Source organism: Dama dama, chromosome X (genome assembly GCF_033118175.1).
Source record: "Dama dama isolate Ldn47 chromosome X, ASM3311817v1, whole genome shotgun sequence".
NCBI classification, from domain to species: domain Eukaryota; kingdom Metazoa; phylum Chordata; class Mammalia; order Artiodactyla; family Cervidae; genus Dama; species Dama dama.
The window spans coordinates 160480962-160501378 of NC_083714.1; positions in this window are offsets into that span (position 1 = coordinate 160480962).

Sequence of the window (20417 nt, forward strand, 5' to 3'; positions counted from 1 at the left end):
TTCATACACCAAACTCGCACCGGTCATCTCTTGTACATACGGTACCGTCTATGTGTCAGGGCTGTTCTTTCAAATCATCCCACCCTCGCCTTCTCCCACTGAGTCCACAAGTCCTTTCTTTAGGTATGTGTCTCCTTTGCTGCCCTGTTATGTAGGATCGTTTATATTTACCACCCACACCAATCATCAAAACCTCAGGTCCTCCTAAAGCCCACGCGTGGTTGCACGTTTTCACTTTTGGCTTCTTCCAAGTGCTGAGCACACTCTTGACCCATTTCCCCATCACTGTGAGTCTCCACCCAAGTCTCACCTGTCCCAAAAATCAGCGCAAGAGTCGTCAGCATGATTGCAAAGAGACCAGATAACCCGATTTGGTCCGAGGTCCTCAGCCTCGACTTTGCACTTTGAACGACATGGGCATCTTTCCCAAAATTCCCGTGTGTCTGCAGACCAGTGAAATCAGAATCTGGTGATAAGGTTTTTACAAGCTCCCTGTTGATTTCCTGGGTTGCCAACAATGCTGGCCTAAGAGATGGCCATCGGCTCATTCTTTTAGCCATTTGGGTGTGCTCTGTGGTCAGTCCCGTCTGACTCTTGGTGACCCCGTGGACTGTAGCCCGCCAGGCTCCTCTGTCCATGGGATTCTCCAGGCAAGAATACAGGAGTGGGTGGCTATTCCCTTCTCCAGGGGATCTTCCCGACCCAGGGATCGAACCCAGGTCTCCGGCAAGGAAGGCAGATCCTTTTATCAACTGAGCCACCAGCGAAGCCAGATCCTATATGCCGTGGACCACAACTACGGAGGCCAAGTTCTAGAGCTCATGCTTGATGAGAGAAGCCCCCGGAAAGAGAAGGCCACACACCACAACTAGAAAGCTGTCCCCACTCACCACAGCTAGAGAAAGCCTGGTAGAGCAATGAACACCCAGCGCAGCCAAAAATAAATAACTAAAACAAAAAATTTTAAAAACATGTACAAATAAGACAAGAGCCATAGAACTTTTCAGGATGTATTTAATCCAGGACTCCCCATCACTAAACACTTATTTTTTTTTTATCAGAACAACAAAATAGCATCCTGATAAAATGAGGCTGTGATCCATCCATTGTGAAAAGGGTGTTTTCACACCATAGGATCTCTCTCTACTCCCGAAGCTTTTTGTTCCCAGACACTGCTCACGTGCTTCACGCAAACTCTTGTGTCCCTCAACCCACAAGACCAGCCAAAGACACAAGGATGGGGTTTTCTTCCTCCAGGAAAAGCCATTCCGCAAATCTCCTGCTGAGATTCACTTGACTTGATTTCCACGATGACGCTTTGGCATGGAACATCACAGTTGGAAGGACCGTAAGATATGACCTACGATAAAAATCCCAAAATTCCTCCTGGATTGCCTTCAAAAACGAACGTCACTTGACCATAATCTCCACAGTGGTTACTGAGGGACTAACACCCCAGACACACTGGACAAGGGGAGGATTCATGTTCCCGGTGGGGCTGAGCAAGACCCCACGAGACTTCCTCATGCTACTTAAGAACATGAACGTGAACGTGAAAGTCACTCAGTCATGTCCGACCCTTTGCGACCCCGTGGACTAGCAGTCCATGGAATTCTCCAGGCCAGAATACTGGAGTAGGTAGCCTTTCCTTTCTCCAGGGGATTTTCCCAACCCAGGGATCAAGCCCAGGTCTCCCTTACAGAATTTAAGACTTCTTTAACTCTTTATTTCTGGAAACTTCCCTTTAGTATTTTTGGACCCCAGGTGCCTAAGGGTAACTGAAACCACGGAACAGGGGGGCGCACTCCTGGATGGAGGGGAAAAGCACACAGACCTTTAGACCTTCCTACACGGACGCTGCAACCAACCAGGAGCATCGTCTTGGCAGGTCTGAGATTGTGACGGAGAAGGCGGAAAGAGAGAGACGTGGTGCATTGTTCGCCGAGAGGCCTGAGCGAGGTCCCCTGTCTGTTTGCTTTGAGAAGACGCAGGGGCACGGGAACTGAGACTTGTCCTTGGCACACACAGAACTGGAGGAGGAGATGGCAGCCCACTGCAGTGTTCTTGCCCGCAGAATCCCATGGACAGAGGAGCCTGGCAGGCTGCAGTCTACGGGGTCGCAAAGAGTTGGACACAACGGAACGACTGACCATGCACCCATACACAGGACAATGAGGAAGCAAGAACTGAACGCCAGTTCTTTTTTTCTTCTTTTTTGGGACAGCTTTTAAGAGCAAGTTTGCAACAAAGTTAAGAAGAAAGGGAAGAGATTCCCACACATCCCCCGCTTCTATGCATGCACTTTCACCCCCATTATCCACATCAGTTGCCAGAATGGTGCCTTTCTTTTTAAACCAAGGGTGAGCCCACACTGACTCATGATAATAACCTAAAGTCCACATATGACATTAGGATTCACTCTTGATGTCGAACACTTTGTGGATTTGGCTACGTGTATCATGATACACGGGCTCCCAGGTGGCCCAGTAGTCAAGAATCTGCCTGCCAAGCAGGAGATGCAAGTTCAAGCGTTCGATCCCTGGGTTGGGAAGCTCTCCTGGAGGAGAAAATGGCAACCCACTCCAGTGTTCTTCCCTGGGAAGTCCCACGGACGGAGGAGCCTGGCGGGCTACAGTCCATGGGGTCGCAAAGAGTCAGACACGATGGAGTGACTAAACTACAGCAAACAACAAATAATCATTAAGCATCATACAGAGTAGCTTCCCTGCCCTGAAAGTTTCTGTGTCCGCTATTCATACCCATCTCCATTTCCTGGCAACCACTGTATATTTTAATTGAATCCACCGTTAGGCCTTTTCAGCACATCACAGCGTTGGAATCCTGCAGCAAGTAGCCTTTTCAGACTGGTTTCTTTCATTAGGGAAATTGCTTGGCAATTTTTAAGGAGGAAAATGAGGTGGTCACAGCAAGAATAGAGCTCAATGATGCTAACAACTTTGTCTGAAATATTTCCTTGGGGAAATGCGCACCATAATATACGCCTTCAAAATGTTATCTCACGTTGCAATAAGAGGCCTGCACACCATAAGTAGAGAGGAGCCCCTTTTCGCTGCAACTAGAGAAAGCCCACACCCAGCAACGAAGACCCAGCACAGACACAAATAAATAAATAAAAATTTTAAAAAAGTTTACATCAGCTCCTCATCATTTCCAGGTATCCTACTGGAAATTTCCCATGTATCAAAAGGTTGTAGTGTAGATAGAGGAAAACTGGGTGTTCACCCAGGTTCCACACCTGATGAAGAGCCACTTCTGCAAATACCAGATTAAGCTGCACTCATTAATTAAGTTTATTCCCCTCGCACAATCATATCTCATTGTTGCTGACCTCACTAACTGAGAAATCATGAAGACTTGGACGTCACCCGGCAACACGTTATCTTTGCAAACCAAAGCTCTCCTTCATAAACTGTGCAAAGCCTTCAAGTAATAAACACGTATATACCTTCAAACGGTCACATAATTTCGATGACTCTTTCCACTCACGTGAAACAGTGAGGCTTGCAGATTTCCTATTTCGACGTAGAGTCTCCACTCCTGACATTTTCAAGATAGAATCTACATTTTGTTCACTGCATCTTAATCACTTTAACTTTCGAGCAATCATTTCTGCATATGACTGTAAAGGGTGAAAATTTTCAGTATACCTCATTCTTAAGGGTAGAGATGTTTCTTTTCACTTTTTTTTTTTTCTCTTAAAACGAAAAAGGCCTAATGTTAAAGGCTCATGAATCTATATAAAATCAGAACCATTACCCTGTGCTGTCCGTTGCTATGACTACAAACTCATGTGATCTCTAGATCTGACATTAATTCAAGTGTCTCTGCAGAGCAGTATCATTGCAAAGGTATCAGAGAAAATTTAAGCCATGCAAGGAGCCAATAATAATAACAATAATAATTTACAGAAAAGATTTTAAAAGAAAAAGCATATTGTAGGAAACAATGAAATTTATTTTGTAATGTATATTATACTTTTATTATCAACTATTCACCTATCCTTTTATATATGATCCTTTCTCCCCTCAGGATCTATTTTTCCACTTAATACTTAGAGTGCACACACTAACTAGAAAAAAAAAAAAAAGTAAAGATTTTCTTAGCTAGGGAATATTGCATAAAAATAATGTAAGATGTTTGTAGAGATTAAAAGTTTATTGCTTTTGCTTTCAAATTATAAATTGCAAGAGCTATGCTTGCACAAAGAGATTTTTTTTCTGGCACTGAACCTCTATTAAATTGTATTGAGTGACCTTTGATAAAATGATAGAGCCATATTGCTTTTGTAGACGTTAGCTTTTTAAATTAACAGTGGGTTTGTAATCTGAAGGTACAGATGAAATTGAGAATAGAACAATGTTTGGGTATCACTATTATAAACAAGGCAACTCTATCAGCATTCATGCCTGGCTACATGGTTACAAGGCAGGTAATAGATTGATAGGTACATGGAACATGTTGCGATAGTAACTGCATAATTAATTAATTTCACTGGACACGATTCATCAGAATCCATTACAGACAAAGCATGTGTTCATCTTCCGGAAGCCCAGGAAATCAGACTCTTTAATTAACACATTAAAGTGACTGGTAAATTGTGAGTCTTCATGGGAACGTTCTAGTGGACATGTGTGTCAAAATAACGAAAAGAACAGGATTGCCGGTGAAGTGTTAGACAAGAAAGCAAACAGACCCGGAGAGGGAAAAGAGATACATGATGATGCACATGAAGAACACTCAGCAAAGAGCAACTGGAAATAAAAGGTGAAATACTGTGAACTCATCCAGACTGGAGCCCTGGATGTGAGGCATCAAGCCTTTGACAACTTGCAAGACAGCTGATGCTGGAAACATCTGGAATTCTACCTGTAAGCGCTCGGCAATGTGGTCCACCTCTTCGAAATGTACCAGTCAAGATTTTCCAGAGAAACAAAACCAGTAAGATAGACAGATGATACATAATGGATATATAGATAGATACGGATAAGAGAATAGATGGGTAGATGATAGATCGGTGAATAGGTAGATGATGGATGGATGGATGATAGATTACAAACGTAGGCAGATAGATCAACATAGGTAAAAGAACAGATAGCTAGATAGATGATAGATTGCTGAATGGGTAGATGACGGATGGATGATAAACAGGTAGATAGAGAGATAGAAAGATGACAAAGGTACAAAGATGATAGACAGGTTGGCAGATGGAGACATACCTATACAGGTCTAGAGGTCTATCTCTCTACCCACCCAGCTGTCTATATACTGAGATTTACTCTTGAGACATTGTATGACTGAGCTTCTGGCAAACGTGATGTTAGCCAGGCTTGTTAAAAATTCAGGCCTTCTATGTTACAGACGTGAGACTGAATGCCTTTTACTCTCAGAAAGCTCAGTGTTTCCTTTCACGGTCTTCAAGGGATGGGATGAGGTCCACACTCCTTGCAGAGGGAAGTCTTCTAAGTCAACTGATGGTCCACGCTCCTCACATCTACAGGAGACCTTCACGGCAACACCTTCACTTGTGTCTGACCATACATCTGGGCGCTGCAGCCTGGCCAACTGGAGACACACGAAAAATACCATCGTCACCTTGACCCGACACGATCGTCTCCCAGCTGTGGACATGCCTCTGGTATCAAAGAGAAGAGATTTGTCTGGGTTGAGGCTTTTCGGGGGCCAGAGACTGGATAAGTCTGTCTTAGCTCGAGTTGGTCCTCAAGTTGCTTAATCACTGGACTCGTTAGAGCTGCAAATGATGAGTAGAAGGTGGTGTTTAGGATGACTCTGGTGGTCCAGAGGTTAAGACTCCACACCCCTTAAACAGGGGGCAAGGGTTCCATCCCTGGTTGGAGAACTATATCCCACATTGCATGTGCCAGGGTCCAAAATACAGACGGTTCTGTTTACAGTGAAGTATGTCAACGGGAGGCATTTGCAGTGACAAGAGACTGCAGACCCCATCTCCGCACTCACGGATGTCATGCTCACAAGACTGGTCTGTACCATCAAAGCCCTCTCTGCGTTTTCAGCTAGTTCCCGACCTTCTCGTGTGTGAGTCTCAGAGGCGGGGGTGGTATAGCCTGTGGGCTTCTGTAACCCTGCTGCTTGAGGTCTGAAATCAGCCTGGCCCCTTACGACCTCGGTGACCCGCAGAAAACCAGCCACGCTCCCTAGACTTCAGCTTGTTCAGCTTGCTGTGCCCACCAGCTACCCAGGACTGCATGCATTGCTATGGTGATGAGATGGGGTGGCGTACACTAGGGCAGGATGTATCTGCTCAATTCCATTAGTCACCCCTGACCCAGCTCATGTGGGACTGAGATGTCTCTATGGTTGTGGGAGGTGGGGTGTCTGCAGAAGATGGGGTGGGGTGTTTGTGACTCTCCAGGAAGCCCGCTCTATCCCCATACCAAGCTGGCTCGTGGCAATAGCGAAGGCGGATGCTCAATTCTTTCCTATAAAAAGAAAGTCACTCCTGTGATTGTATTGTTCTTGTGTGATTACTGCATTCCTGTGCAATCGAATTAGTGGCTCACTGTTTTGCAATCACATGGACTGTCAGCTGCCAGCTTTCTCTGCCCATGGAATTTTCCAGGCAAGAACACTGGAGTGGGTTGCCATTTCCTACTCCAGGAGATCTTCCCAACCCAGGGATCGAACACACGTCTCTTCCACCGGCAGATGCATTCTTTACAACTGAGCCACCTGGGAAGCCTGACTCCAGCTAGTTCTTGCTAGTTCATCACAGCCAGATTCACTAACAGACTTGTCCATGACTTTCTCTCCCTTTCGTCTATGACTTCTTAACCCACCGCAGCTTAGCTTTTGCCTCAAGTATCACAAATCCTATATACGTTTCAGTTATTTTTCCTACATCCCAACAAGCTCAAGTCTATTTCCTCAAACTTCTTGCGTCAAAACAGTCCCCTTGCAGCGTCCCACACAAGTGTCACTGTGACGCTAATCGTGATACCATGCATGACTATAACATGTCAGCTAAATAAACCTGTGGACTTTATTAATATTTCACATGTCCTTTAAAAAACAGCTTCTGCAAAGGCGTTGGGAGACCCGACTGATAATTTATTTTCCTCCGCACTGTTGCCCTGGGGAGGGGTGGGCATTTTGCAGCTGACAGTGATGGATTGTAGTGGGGTTCCCGGGATTTTCATCTCTATTTAACCTACAATTTTCTTCTTTCTCTGTCTGCCATCTCCGCTTCTAATCTTGGATACAGCAGGAACTGGTACAGTCAGTTGCTGACTCCAAAAAAACATCGCCCTGACCTTCTCCCTATGGGTCTCTCCTCAGTCCTGAGTATTTTGATTTGAAAGGGATCAAATTGGGTACATGGAAATTTTGCACAAATTGAGCAACACGGTTGATTCCAGGGGTGGACTGGGTGGTAGAAGGGAACAGTAGAGTAGAGAGTCTTGCTTTATGCTGCTTGCCCCTGTAGATCTTTGAATTTGGTACCCCACACATGCATTACTTATGAGCTACCCTTAACTAAGTAAGTAAAAGCCAATAAGCAATGCAATAAAGAAATTTACCTGCAGGGTGCCAAAACCTGTCAAAGTTCTATATAAAAAAAAAATTGTACAGTGAAGACTAAATGCTTTCTGTAGATCTTTCTTTATATTGCCCTCCTGGCAGATTTAGTTTCCCAGGAGATGGAAACCACTGTAATGAAAGGAGCCACGTGAGGGTTTCCGACACGAGTCTCCGAAATGAAGATGCGGCTCACGTCCGCTCCCAGAGGCAGTGCGGGAAGAAATGTAGCCAGCTGCCATCCTAATGAGGTCCCCCACACCAGCGTCCCAGATACCATTCCTTCCGGAAAGACAGAGTGTCTGCTTCCACACGGCTGAACTGGAGCTAAAACTGGGATGGGCTCTGACTAAGAGAATGTGGGGCCCGGAGATGCGAAGAGAGGTCTGGAGAACATGCGCCAAGCATCCTTGAGTTTCCACTCTGGTACCCCGGGAAGGGAATTCAGACAGCATCTGACGTGGAGGAAGCCAAGTGCAGACTCTGAGAGACGGAAGTTGTCGCTCAGTAGTGTCCGACTTTTGGTGACCCCCACGGACAGCAGCACACCAGGCCTCCCTGTCCATCACCAACTCCCGGAGTTTGATCAGACTCACGTCCACCGAGTCGGTGATGCCATCCAACCATCTCATCCTCTGTCGTCCCCTTCTCCTCCCGCCATCAATCTTTCCCAGCATCAGGGTCTTTTCCAATGAATCAGTTCTTGGCACTGGGTGGCCAAAGGATTGGAGTTTCAGCTTCACCATCCATCTTTCCAATGAATATTCAGGACTGATTTCCTTTAGGATGGACTGGTTGGATCTCCTTGCTGTCCAAGGGAGGGAGAGGACAGATAAAATAAATCCTGAGGAACCCTGGCCAATAGTCAGTAACGAAGCCATAGAGGAAGCCTAGGCGGAATCTTGCTACGGCTCCTCCATCTCACCCTATCAGCCTTCTATCATTCTAAACTAGGAGTCTTTGTCTTAATATTTTGTCCTGTCATTTGCATTTTCGAATGACATCAAGCCTACCTACATTTAATACATTTAAAAAAGCTGTATGAAATGCACCTGAAAAATTAGTGAATTATATTGGGTTGGCTAAAAAGTTTATTTCAAGTTTTTCTCTAACATCCTACGGAGAATCTCAAGCGATATATTCTCACTGTGTGTGTGTGTGTCTGTGTGTGTTAGTCGCTCAGTGGTGTCCAAGTCTTTGCAACACCATGGACCGTATAGCCTGCCAGGCTCCTCAGGGAATCTTCCTGACTCAGGGACTGAATCTGGGTCTCCCACATTGCAGGCAGATTCTTTACTGAGTCATAAGGGAGCCCCATCCATATAAATATATATGTTTCTCTGTGTATGTAGGTTAGTCGCTCATTTGTGTCTGACTCTTGGTGACCCCAGGGACTGTAACCCGCCAGGCTCCTCTGTCCACAGGATTTTCCAGGGGAGAATATTGGAGTGGGTTGCCATTCCTTTTTCCAGGGGATCTTCCCGACTCAAGGACTGAACTCGGGTCTCCCGCTTTGCAGGCAGACAGATTCTTTACTGCTGAGACACCAGGAAAGTGCCCCCCCACACACATGTATACACAAACACACACATATATATATACATATACTCACACATAAACACATATAGGTACACATATGCACATATACATATATATACATACATACACACATATACACACACGCATATACACATATACACACATGCATATACACATATACACAAACGTATACATGTATGCACACATATATGTATATATACACATATATCAATGTGTACATACACAAATACACATATATGTACACATGCACACACATGTACACATATACATGTGTGCATATATACACATATACACATAAACATGTGCGCACATATACATGCATATATGTATACATGCACATATCCATGTATATACATATATACACACATGTGTACACATATACACACATACATGTATATAGACATATATGCACATGTGTGTGTATATATATCTCTCTCACATCATTTCCCACCTTTGGAATCTATCCTTCATTCCACTGAGTCGATGCGTTTTTTGGATTTCTATGTCAGCCGTCTTCCCTAAGGAGTGACTCCTTCAGGAATAAGTCCCTGGAGAATGCCGACTACATCAGCATGCTCACAGCTCTCAGCTCTGGCTCGAGTTTCTCTGGTGTTTCTACGCTGCATAAAGACCTTCAAGGTAGGCTCTCTTTTAAACCTGGCCTTGATCTAAAGGCTCTGAAGGGTCCCTGGGGAGCAAAGCCACAGCCCAGACCCTGGGAAAGGACAGGCTTTGCAGGACCAAAGGGCTGGGTGTCTCAAACACAGGAAAGAACAGATGCTTCAGAATGCTCCCCTCGGGGCTTCCTGTCGATGCCCAGCTGCTGCCCGGCATCACCGCCCCTCCGCCACGGCTGCTCCCTTGGGGTGGGTCACTGAAGACCCGGGGTTGGGACTCAGCATCTTCGCTGAGTCACAGAAAACCCGGGAAGCCTCCGTCTGGACGTGACACCACGTCTAAAGTGAAACTCACTCAGTCATGTCCGACTCTTTGAGACCCTATGGACTGTACAGTCCATGGGATACTCCGGGCCAGAATACTGGAGTGGGTAGCGTTTCCCTTAGCATCCCCTTTTCCTCTTCTTGGCATCAGATGTAGAGGAGAATGTATGTGCAACTGATCATTGAATGTGGACGTCCTCTACCTGCTGTGTGTGTGTGTGTGTTCACAAACATCAACCTAGGTCCACGGAAAAGTCCACTGTTTGTATGTAAAGACAATGTCTCTGGCTCTGAAACAGGCCTTTAGCAGAATAATTTAAGTAGCGTGAGCATCACTGGAATAAGTATGTGTCAGTGTCTCAGTCAAGTCTGACTCTTTGAGACCCCATGGACTGCAGCCCGCCAGGCTTCTCTGTCCATACACTGGAGTAAGTAAGTGGCCTTAAACGATGACTACTTCAGGAGGAGATGTTCATTTGGACAGAAGATGTTCGGCATCATTTTTCAAGACAATTAAAACATCACCACCATATGCAGCCACTATGGAAAACAGTATGGAGTTGCCTAAAAAACCTGAAAAATGGAGCCTGCAACCTCACTCCTAGGTGAATACCCAGACAAAACTATCACTTGAAATTTTACATGCATCCCAGTGCTCACTGCAGCACTGTTCAGAACAGCCAAGACGTGAGAGCAACCTAAAAGTCCATTGACAGATAAGTGACTAAAGAAGTTATGGTACATACATACAGTGGAATATTACTCAGCCATAAAAAAGAACGAAACAATGCCATTTGCCACAACATGGATGGACCTCGAGATGGTCGTACTGAGTGAAGTCAGTCAGAAAGAGAAACACAAATTCCACATGATATCACTTCTACATGGAATCTAAAATAAAATACAAGTGAATTTATCTACAAAACAGACTCACAGACACAGAAAAGAGACTTGTAGTTTGCCAAAGGGGACAGGTGTGGGAGAGATGGATCAGGAGCTTGCAATTAACGGATGCAAAACCATTATACATAGAATGGATAAATGACAAGCATCTACTGCAGAAAACAAAAAACTATATTCAACCTATGATAAACCATAATGGAAAATAATATGAAAAGTAATATATATGTATATCTGAGTCAGGAGGAGAAGGGGATGACAGAGGATGAGATGGTTGGATGGCATCGCCGACTCAATGGACCTGAGTTTCAGCAAGCTCCAGGAGATAGTGATGGACAGGGAAGCCTGGTGTGCTGCAGTCCGTGGGGTCACAAAGAGTCAGACACGACTGGGCGACCAAACAACAGCAAAAGTGTATCTACAGCACGAATTTAATGTCACCACCTAACATTCTGACTCCTGGTTTTAATCAGTGTTCTTGCCAATGTGTGACACACTGCATCTAACCTCCATCGCAGAAGGCAGCCTATTTTCCCCCACAGCCTGCATTATTAATAAATACGTCAAGGGAAAGATCGCTAGCATCGACCCTTCTGGCAGCCTGACTTTTCCTCCAGTCGATACGAACGCGTGTTATCGACCCTCGAGTCAGCTTCCTGCAGGGCGGACAGGTGTGGAAGCAGCTGACGGGCTCCGACCTGGAGGGGAGCAGGTGGTGTCCTAACCATCACCATCATCTGGGAGCCGGGGAGCCGGGTTTGCAGTCCTAACGCTGTCCCCGATGCCACCGTCAAACCTCTCCTATCTCAGTCTCCTCAACCCCCCGAGCAGAGGAAGGGGTACGATGGGGGCTTAGGGTCCCTTCCATTTCAGGATGCAGAGCCCAGGTGTCCCTGTGAGCGTGGGCCAGGTCCCTGAGACCAGACATCCAGACAGATGTTTTCTACGCAGGTTTGCGTGGCTTGAGAAGTGCTTCCTCGGCTTCATTGTGGCGGCTAGCCTAGATCACAGTCAGGGGAAGGTCCATGTGGTCGTGGGGCCAGGATTTCATTCTCCCTTCGGTCAGTTCGGTGGCTCAGTCTTGTCTGACTCTTTGCGTCCCCATGGACTGCAGCACACCAGGCTTCCCTGCCCATCACCAACTCCCGGAGTTTACTCAAACTCCTGTCTATCGAGTCGGTGATGACATCCAACCATCTCATCCTCTGTCGCCCCCTTCTCCTCCCGCCTTCAATCTTTCTCTTCCCAAGTTCACAATTAAAACCTCTCTGGATCATTTTTGACAAGTAAGACAAGCAGGGAGGATTGAGAAACTCCCAACTCAATCCAGGTATAAGAGAACGAATCTCAAATATGTCCTGGGCATCTCCCTTGAGCTCTGTGAGATCAAATCCCACTTACACCTGTTTGCTTTATTGGGTTGTGTTTTATTTATTTTTAAATTGAGCTGCATGAGCTGTTTGTATATTTAGGAGATCCATCCTTTGTCCGATTCTTTGTTGGCAATTATTTTCTCCCATCCTGAGAGCTGTCCTTTCGTCTTATTTACGGTTGCCTTTGCTGTGCAAAAAGGTTTTAAGTTTAATTAGGCCCCATTTGTTCCCGGGCAGGAATAGAGACTCAGCCATAGAGAACGGGCCTGTGGACACAGGGTGGGAAGGGTAAGGGTGGCAGGGACTCAGACAGCAGACTGATATATATGCAGTCCCATGTGTAAACTAGATAGTGGGAAGCTGCTATTATAAACCACGGAGATCGGTTCAGTGCTGTGTGATGACCAAGAGGCTGGGATCGGCGGTGGGAGGGGGGGCTCAAGACGGAGGGGACATGTGTATACTTGGAGCTGATTCACATCGTCCTACAGCAGAAAGAAACACAACATCATTAAGCAATTACGCTCCAATACAAATATAAAAGAAGTGAAAAAAAAATCCTCCTTCGAGGAAGGGCTGGCATTACTGTTGCAACTGACAAGACAATGAAACACACAGTTTCAAAACTAAAGCAAATGATGAGGAGCCCTTACTGCTTTTTTAAAAAAAATAATAATAATTTGTTCTGCCATTGTTTTCTTCAGCCGCCCCTTCTGGCATGTAGGAACTTAGTTTTCTGACCAGGAATCAGAGCCGGGCCCCCTGCCGTGGAAGCGAGGTGGCTTAACCACTGGGAATTTCCCCCACGCTCCTTCTGAAGAGGTTCACAACTTCGAGAGGTTCCTCCTCCAGAGGCTGCGCTGAGGAGTGACTTAGGAGAATGCCCAGCCTTCACCAAGTCACCCAGCGTCACCCGGACAAACACACAGTCTCAGCCATCCAAAACTAGGTGCCCGCTATTCAAGCACATCTTCTAAACAACCTCCACGCTTTCCCTTCCGTCCTCAGTGTGTGTGTTCTAAGTCACTTCTGTCGTGTCTGATCCGACCATTTGTGACCCCCATGGACTGCAGCCTGCCAGGGTCCTCTGTCCGTGGGATTCTCCAGGCAAGAACACTGCAGTGGGTTGCCATTGCCTTCTGCAGGGGATCTTGCAAGCCAGGGATTGAACCTGAGTTTTCTGCATTTCAGGTGGATTCTTTACTGCGGAGCCACTGGGGCACCTAAACTCCTACATAGAGAAATCTGAGACTCTGCCGCACGCAAATCCAATGACACAGAGCTCTCCCCATAAAAGAAAAATATATTGCCATATGTAAAATAGATAGCCAATGGGAATTTGCTGTATGTCTCAGGAAACTCAAACAGGAGCTCTGTATCAGCCTAGAGGGGTGGGATGGGAAAGAGATGGGTAAGTGAAAGTCGCTCAGTCGTGTCCGACTCTTTGTGACCCCATACAGTCCATGGGATTCTCCAGGCCACAATACCGGAGTGGGTAGCCTTTCCCTTCTCCAGGGGATCTTCCCGACCCAGGGACTGAACCCAGGTCTCCTGCACTGCAGGCAGATTCTTTACCAGCTGATCCACCAGGGAAGCCCAAAAATACTGGAGTGCGTAGCCTGTCCCTTCTCCAGCGGATCTTCCCGACCCAGGAATCGAACGAGGGTCTCCTGCATGGCAGGCAGATTCTTCACCAGCTGAGCTGTCAGGGATGGGAGGGAGGTTCAAACGAGAGGGGATACATGTATACCTATGGCTGATTCATGGTGAGGTTTGATGGACAGCAACAAATGTCTGTAAAGCAATTATCCTTCAACCAAAAAATAAATTTAAAAAAAAAGAAAAAAATACAAAGCCTGGAATTCCTGAGCGTCACGTCACAGCCAAACCACAGTGCACTAGAGACTCAGAATGGACACTTTAAACTGGAAAGCCAGGTAACTCCTTGATGAGGGATATTTGCAAAGAACTGTTCCGTACCATCTTAATTTAAGCAAATTACTCACCTTCAGTTGCGCGCAACATAAAGTACCTTAGTGAAACCTGCAGAGAATAACTGGCGTGGTTTATAAAAGGCCCCCAGCGGCGAACCGATGGGGATGGAGTAGATATTACGTGAGTGTTCGTTTCCTTCTCTTCCGTGGAGGTTCCACCAGACTGAGGAGTGGATGGGAAGGAAGAGGGTGGTTGAGGGTGGAAACGCGAAGAGCCTACAATGAATAAACATTCTTTTTCTTCCAGGACATGAGACTGCTACAACTGGAAAGACTCTAGGCTGTTAGAGCCTCTCTTTATTGGACCCATGGTCCAAGGCCCTGTAGCACCAACATCACCCCATCCCTAAGCTGGGTAAACATTCAGAATCTCAGGCCCATCCCATCTCCAAAACCATCCTAATCTGTATATTGTCAATATCCACAGTTCATTTTTTGTGCACGGTGAAGTTTAAAAAGGGCTGCCAAGTAGAGAGACAGGATTTAACTCTCATGACTAATGAGGTGTCCAACCTTCCCCAACCCAGAAGAGAAGGAAACGAACATTCACAAAGCATCTATTTCATCCCACTGGCTTGCTGGGTACATGTTACGGGGCTTCTCGGGTGGCTCAGACATGAAAGACTCTGCCTGCAATGCAGGAGACCTGGGTTGCATCCTTGGTCAAACCACACGGAGTTGTTCCTTGCGAGGTACACGGCAGTTCTTAGGTTAAGCTCAAATTAACACAATCTGCATAAGTGAATAAACTTTGTCAGGGCTTCCCTGGTGGTCCAGGGATTCAGAATCCACCTGCCAATGCAGGGAACACAAATTTGATCCCTAATCTAGGAAGATTCCACATGCCTAGGAGTTGCCAAGCACATATGTCACAACTACTGAGCTCAAACTACTGAGCTCAAAGCCTGGGAGTAGCAAGTACTGAGCCTACACACCCTAAATCCTGTGTTCCAAAATGAGAAAAGCCGCCGCAATAAGCCCACACACTGCAACTAGAGAGTACCCCATGTGTTTCAGCAAAGACCCAAGCACAGCCAAAAAGAGAGAAATCCTAGAAAGAATTAACCCCTACGTTGGGGGGAAAAAAAAATAGAGTTTGTCAGAATTAGGGACATGGAGAAGAGACTGGTGCCTGCCAAGGGGTGTTTAAGGAAGACCCTGACGCTGGGAAAGATTGAAGGCGGGAGGAGAAGGGGATGACAGAGGATGAGATGGTTGGACGGCATCGCTGACTCAGTGGACATGAGTTTGGGTAAACTCCGGGAGTTGGTGATGGACAGGGAGGCCTGGCGTGCTGCAGTCCATGGGGTCGCAAAGAGTCGGATATGGCTGAGCGATTAAACAACGAAAGCCACAAAAAGCGGAGTCACTGTTTACAGGAGACCCCATCGCGGACACGCCAGCCTGACCCCCGGCCCAGGAAATGGTTAAGCCAGCAGGGCTGGGCTGCCTATTTCCAAAAATCCCCCGTTTTGGTAGCTCCTGGGATTTGCAGTGAATATCTGCCCTCCTGCGAAGGAGGTTTCGAAACCACACCCAGACACACAAGCTTCAGGAACCTACGGGACTGACTCGTGATGAAAACCCCGGGTTCCAAGACGGGACCGGGCTTCCCTGGTAGACAGCAGAGCTCAGGCGATGACGACTCAAGGCTGGAGGAACTGACTGCACCCCACGCTGCTCCCCGCCCTAGAAGCATGAGCCTGGGGTCCCTGGGAGTTGGCCCCATGCATTTTCTCCCTCTGCTGATTTTGCTTTCTGTCTTTTCACTGTGAAAAAAAAAAACAGTAACTGTGAGTATGATGACTCCTGAGTCCTGTGAGTTCTTCTCATGGATCTGTGAACCCAGGGTGGTCTTGGGGACCCCAGACCCATCTCTTTTCCGTCCGTTACCTGGAAGCCTGGTGGACAACGTATTGTCCACCTCATTAAGCTGTATAGTTGCCATGATGGTTCTTCACATATGGCATCAAGACATCATAGGCTGTTTCTTCTTGAAGGTCAAGCTTCTCAGGTTCCTCGATATCACTGCCGTGAGCTTGCTCCAACCCACCATGGAAATAGTCTCTCTCAAACGTGTTCAACTGTGTCTAGGGCCTCATCCCAATGAGGGACTGAGTCTTCCAGATGTCTTCCAACCTACATATACTGTAACCTGGTCATATATGGTTTCATTCCGAATACTGTTCCCTAGGATGGAGTCTGAGGGCCTACATTTGAAGTCACTTTATATTGTGTTGTTATATCCAGTTGCTAAGTCCTGTCTGACTCTCTGTGACCCCATGGACTGCAGCACGCCAGGCCTCCCTGTCCATCACCTACTCCCGGAGCTTGCTCAAACTCATGTCCACCGAGCCGGTGATGCCATCCAACCATCTCATCCTCTGTCGTCCCCTTCTCCTCCCGCCCTCAATCTTTCCCATCATCAGGGTCTTTTCCAGTGAGTCAGTTCTTCACATGAGGTGGCCAAAGGATTGGAGTTTCAGCTTCAGCATCAGCCCTTCCAATGAACACCCAGCACTGATCTCCTTTAGGATGGACTGGTTGGATCTCCTTGCCGTCCAAGGGACTCTCAAGAGTCTTCTCCACCACCACAGCTCAAAAGCATTAATTCTTTGGCACTCAGCCTTCTTTATCTTCACCTTTTTAAATAACAAAACACCGTCTCTCTTGTTCCTTGCTACAGAACCACTATCTAATTTCTCTTCAAATCCTCTTTCGGCCACCAACTAAGGGAAGGCCGTGACACCTCACAAGGCCAATGTTCACCTTGGAAGTGAGGTGACTTCAGTCTAGACACTTTCTGGATCCCAGTGTGTTGGTGGCAGATGAGACTGGCAGGGTTCAAATGGAACTTTTATTAGACAGCTAAGAGTAAACATGATTTTCTCTGCAGAGAGCTAGAAATTAAAAAAATGTTTGCAGAGTCCAGCACAGTCCGTCTTTCTGATCCTAACTCCAAGTGACACTGAGATAAAAATGTACTTTGGTGGGTGATATTTACAAATATCTAGCTGCTAGGAACCTTGCCTTTAAAGAAAGGCATAACTCTCCTCTTCTGAGGTCATCTTGACTTGGCACTATTTCTGTTTGTTTAACCTTTACTCTTTTGGGACTAGCTTCCTCTCTGTGGCCCCGGGAGCACCCCTGCTCAGAAACTGCTGCTTGGCCCCTGGCGTCCTGAACTTAACATTGGTCCCTGTGGCCGAAAGGACTTCTCAGGGGACTGCAGAGTTTCCATGCTGAGGTTCAGGCCATGTTGACTTGTGTTGAATGCATCTTTCATCTTGTTCTAGTGAACCTTATGGCCTGATAATGATTGCTGCAGGTAGGAAGCTATCTGAACCCTGACACAATTCACGAAGGCACTCGAGATCCTTCTACATCTCAGACCATGCCCCCTGCCCTTGCACTGGACAAAACTGCTAATAATATCAGGACTAAAGATGCTGAAATCCAGGGATTTCTGTACTGCTGTCTCGGTCTGTTCATGGACCCCATTTACAGCTGATCGCTTAGAGAGTTACTGCGTGTGTTAGTCAATCAGTTGTGTCCGGCTCTCTGTGACCCCATGGACTGTAGCCCACCAGGCTCCTCTGCCCATGGGATTCTCCAGGCGAGAATACTGGAGTGAGTTTTCATTGCCTTCTCCAGGGCATCTTCCCGACCCAGGAATCGAACCCGGCTCTCCTGCATTGCAGGCAGATTCTTTACCGTCTGAGCCACCGCAGCGCTTAATTTCACTCATCTCTTCTCATCTTGCCTTGCAGTTTCCCCGGGGATGCAGATTTTAACCTCTATCCCAAAGGACAGGGATGTACCAAAGCTAAAACTAAGCCCAAATGGTGCAGTGTCATTCTGATAAAACTGTTGCCTCTCCTCTTTTGCCTCAATAGATTTGGTGAGTTGAGAGAAGAGGATACGATGCAACGGGGATGGGAGAAAGAAGGGATGGTTTGGAGAGAAACACAGGGTCCAAAACATGGAAGTAAAAGTGTCCCTAAAGAACATTAAAAGGATTATTTGTAGCATTCTTAGAGAGATACAAGGGCTTCCCTTGTGGCTCAGATGGTGAAGAATCCGCCTGCAATGTGGGACACCTAGGTTCGATCCCTGGGTCAGGAAGATCCCCCGGAGGAGAACATGGCAACCCACTCCACGATTCTTGCCTGGAGAATCCCATGGACAGAGGAGCCTGGTGGGCTGCAGTCCATGGGGTCACAAAGAGTCAGACACGACTAAGTGAGGAACACCAAAGAGATACAAAGAACGGAATTCCTTCTGGATGGGAGAGGAGTTTGAAAGAGAATGGATTCATGTGTATGTGTGGCCAGGTCCCTTTGCTGTCCACTTGAAATGGTCACGACGTTGTTTGGAGCTGCACCCCAATGCCAAACAAAAAGTTCAAAAAGGAAAAGGAATTCCTTTTCAGGGTGTTTTTGTGCTTTGATATTGTTTCTTTAAATAAGACACCGTGGCAACACAGACCAAGGAGGTCACAATGGACTTGTTTCACGGCGGCCACACACACGTGCATGAAGACAGCTCAATGGAAACAGTCACTGCGCCCTGAGAACAGGTTTTAAAATTAGATGCTACAGGATCTGGGTTAGTGTGGCCAGTTTTCCCGTCTCTCTGGTGTCTTCATTCCCTGGAGATTATTCAAGTGTGTGCAGCACAGATGTTAAAATCGTTTCTGCCACCATTCGAATGCCCTTATTGGATTGTTGTGTCTGTGACAATGCTGTGTGTGTGTGTGTGTGAGAGAGAGAGAGAGCTCAGAGTTGTCTGACTCTTTGTGACCCCATGGACTGTAGCCCACCAGGCTCCTCTGTTCATGGGATTCTCCAGGCAAGGATACTGGAGAGGGCTGCCATTCCCTTCTCCAGAGCATCTTCCCCACCCAGGGACTGAACCCAGGTCTCCTGTATTGCAGGTAGATTGTTTCATATCTGAGCTACCATGGAAGCCCCATCTTCATCAAAGCTGTTATTTTATTACTGGTATAGGTCTCACTGGTTACTTGGGGGAAAAGAGCTTTGCAAGTACGAAAGAAAGTGAAAGTGTTAGCTGCTCGTGTTAGCGACTCTTTAGGACCCCATGGACTGTAGCCCACCAGGCTCCTCTGTCCATGGGATTCTCCAGGCAAGGATACTGGAGTGGGTTGCCATTTCCTTCTCCAGCGGATCTTCCCGACCCAGGGATCGAACCTGAATCTTCTGCATTGGCAGGTGGGTTCTCTACGGCTTGAGCCGTCAGGGAAGCCTCAGGCTATGTGAAATAACTCACTCACCCAGAGACAAACACTGGTATGATTGCTGCGAATGTGGCTTCCTCACTTTTGTGACCATCCACTCGGGAAACAGCAGATGATATAAAGACTTTATGCTCATGGGGTAAATTCCCTGGTGCATAGTCTTAATAAGCCAAATAATTCAGATCCTTAAGAAGTGTGTTAGAGCCTGAAATACCGGTTCAAAATGATACAGTGTCCTCCACCGTCGGTATTACCACCCATGGCACGTGATGACATATGTGGATAAACATTATGTAAAATCAAGATGGGCTCGGGGGACAAACTGAGTGGAAATTAAACAACTCCACAAGTACATATGACAGACGAGAGAACTCCTTCCTTCTACTACAGTGCTGAGAATTCCCATGGAAAACACACAAACATCAACCCTTCTCGTTCAACAAGACTGTCCTCGATTCACGTATTTTTTATGAATGTCATTTTGTCAAATTATTCAACCTAAAGTTTCATACTGTTCTAAAACCCCACCTGGAGAATATGTGGAAAAAGTGATCATTATAAATCAAGCTCCAGGTCTCCTGAAGCTCTGTTGAAGCCTCGGTAAGACCCGCCCCCTGCCCCCCGCCCAGGTTTATAATAAACACCACCGAGAATCCAAATCAGCAAATTGGAATGAACCAGCTTTCGCTGAAAAAAGGGCTGTGAAGAAGGATATTTCTTGGTGACTAACGAGAAAAGTATTTGCTTGTCTAATGGGAAATATTCCTAGAACTCTCCAGGGCCACCATCATGCTCTTAGAAGACAGTTCCTAAGAAT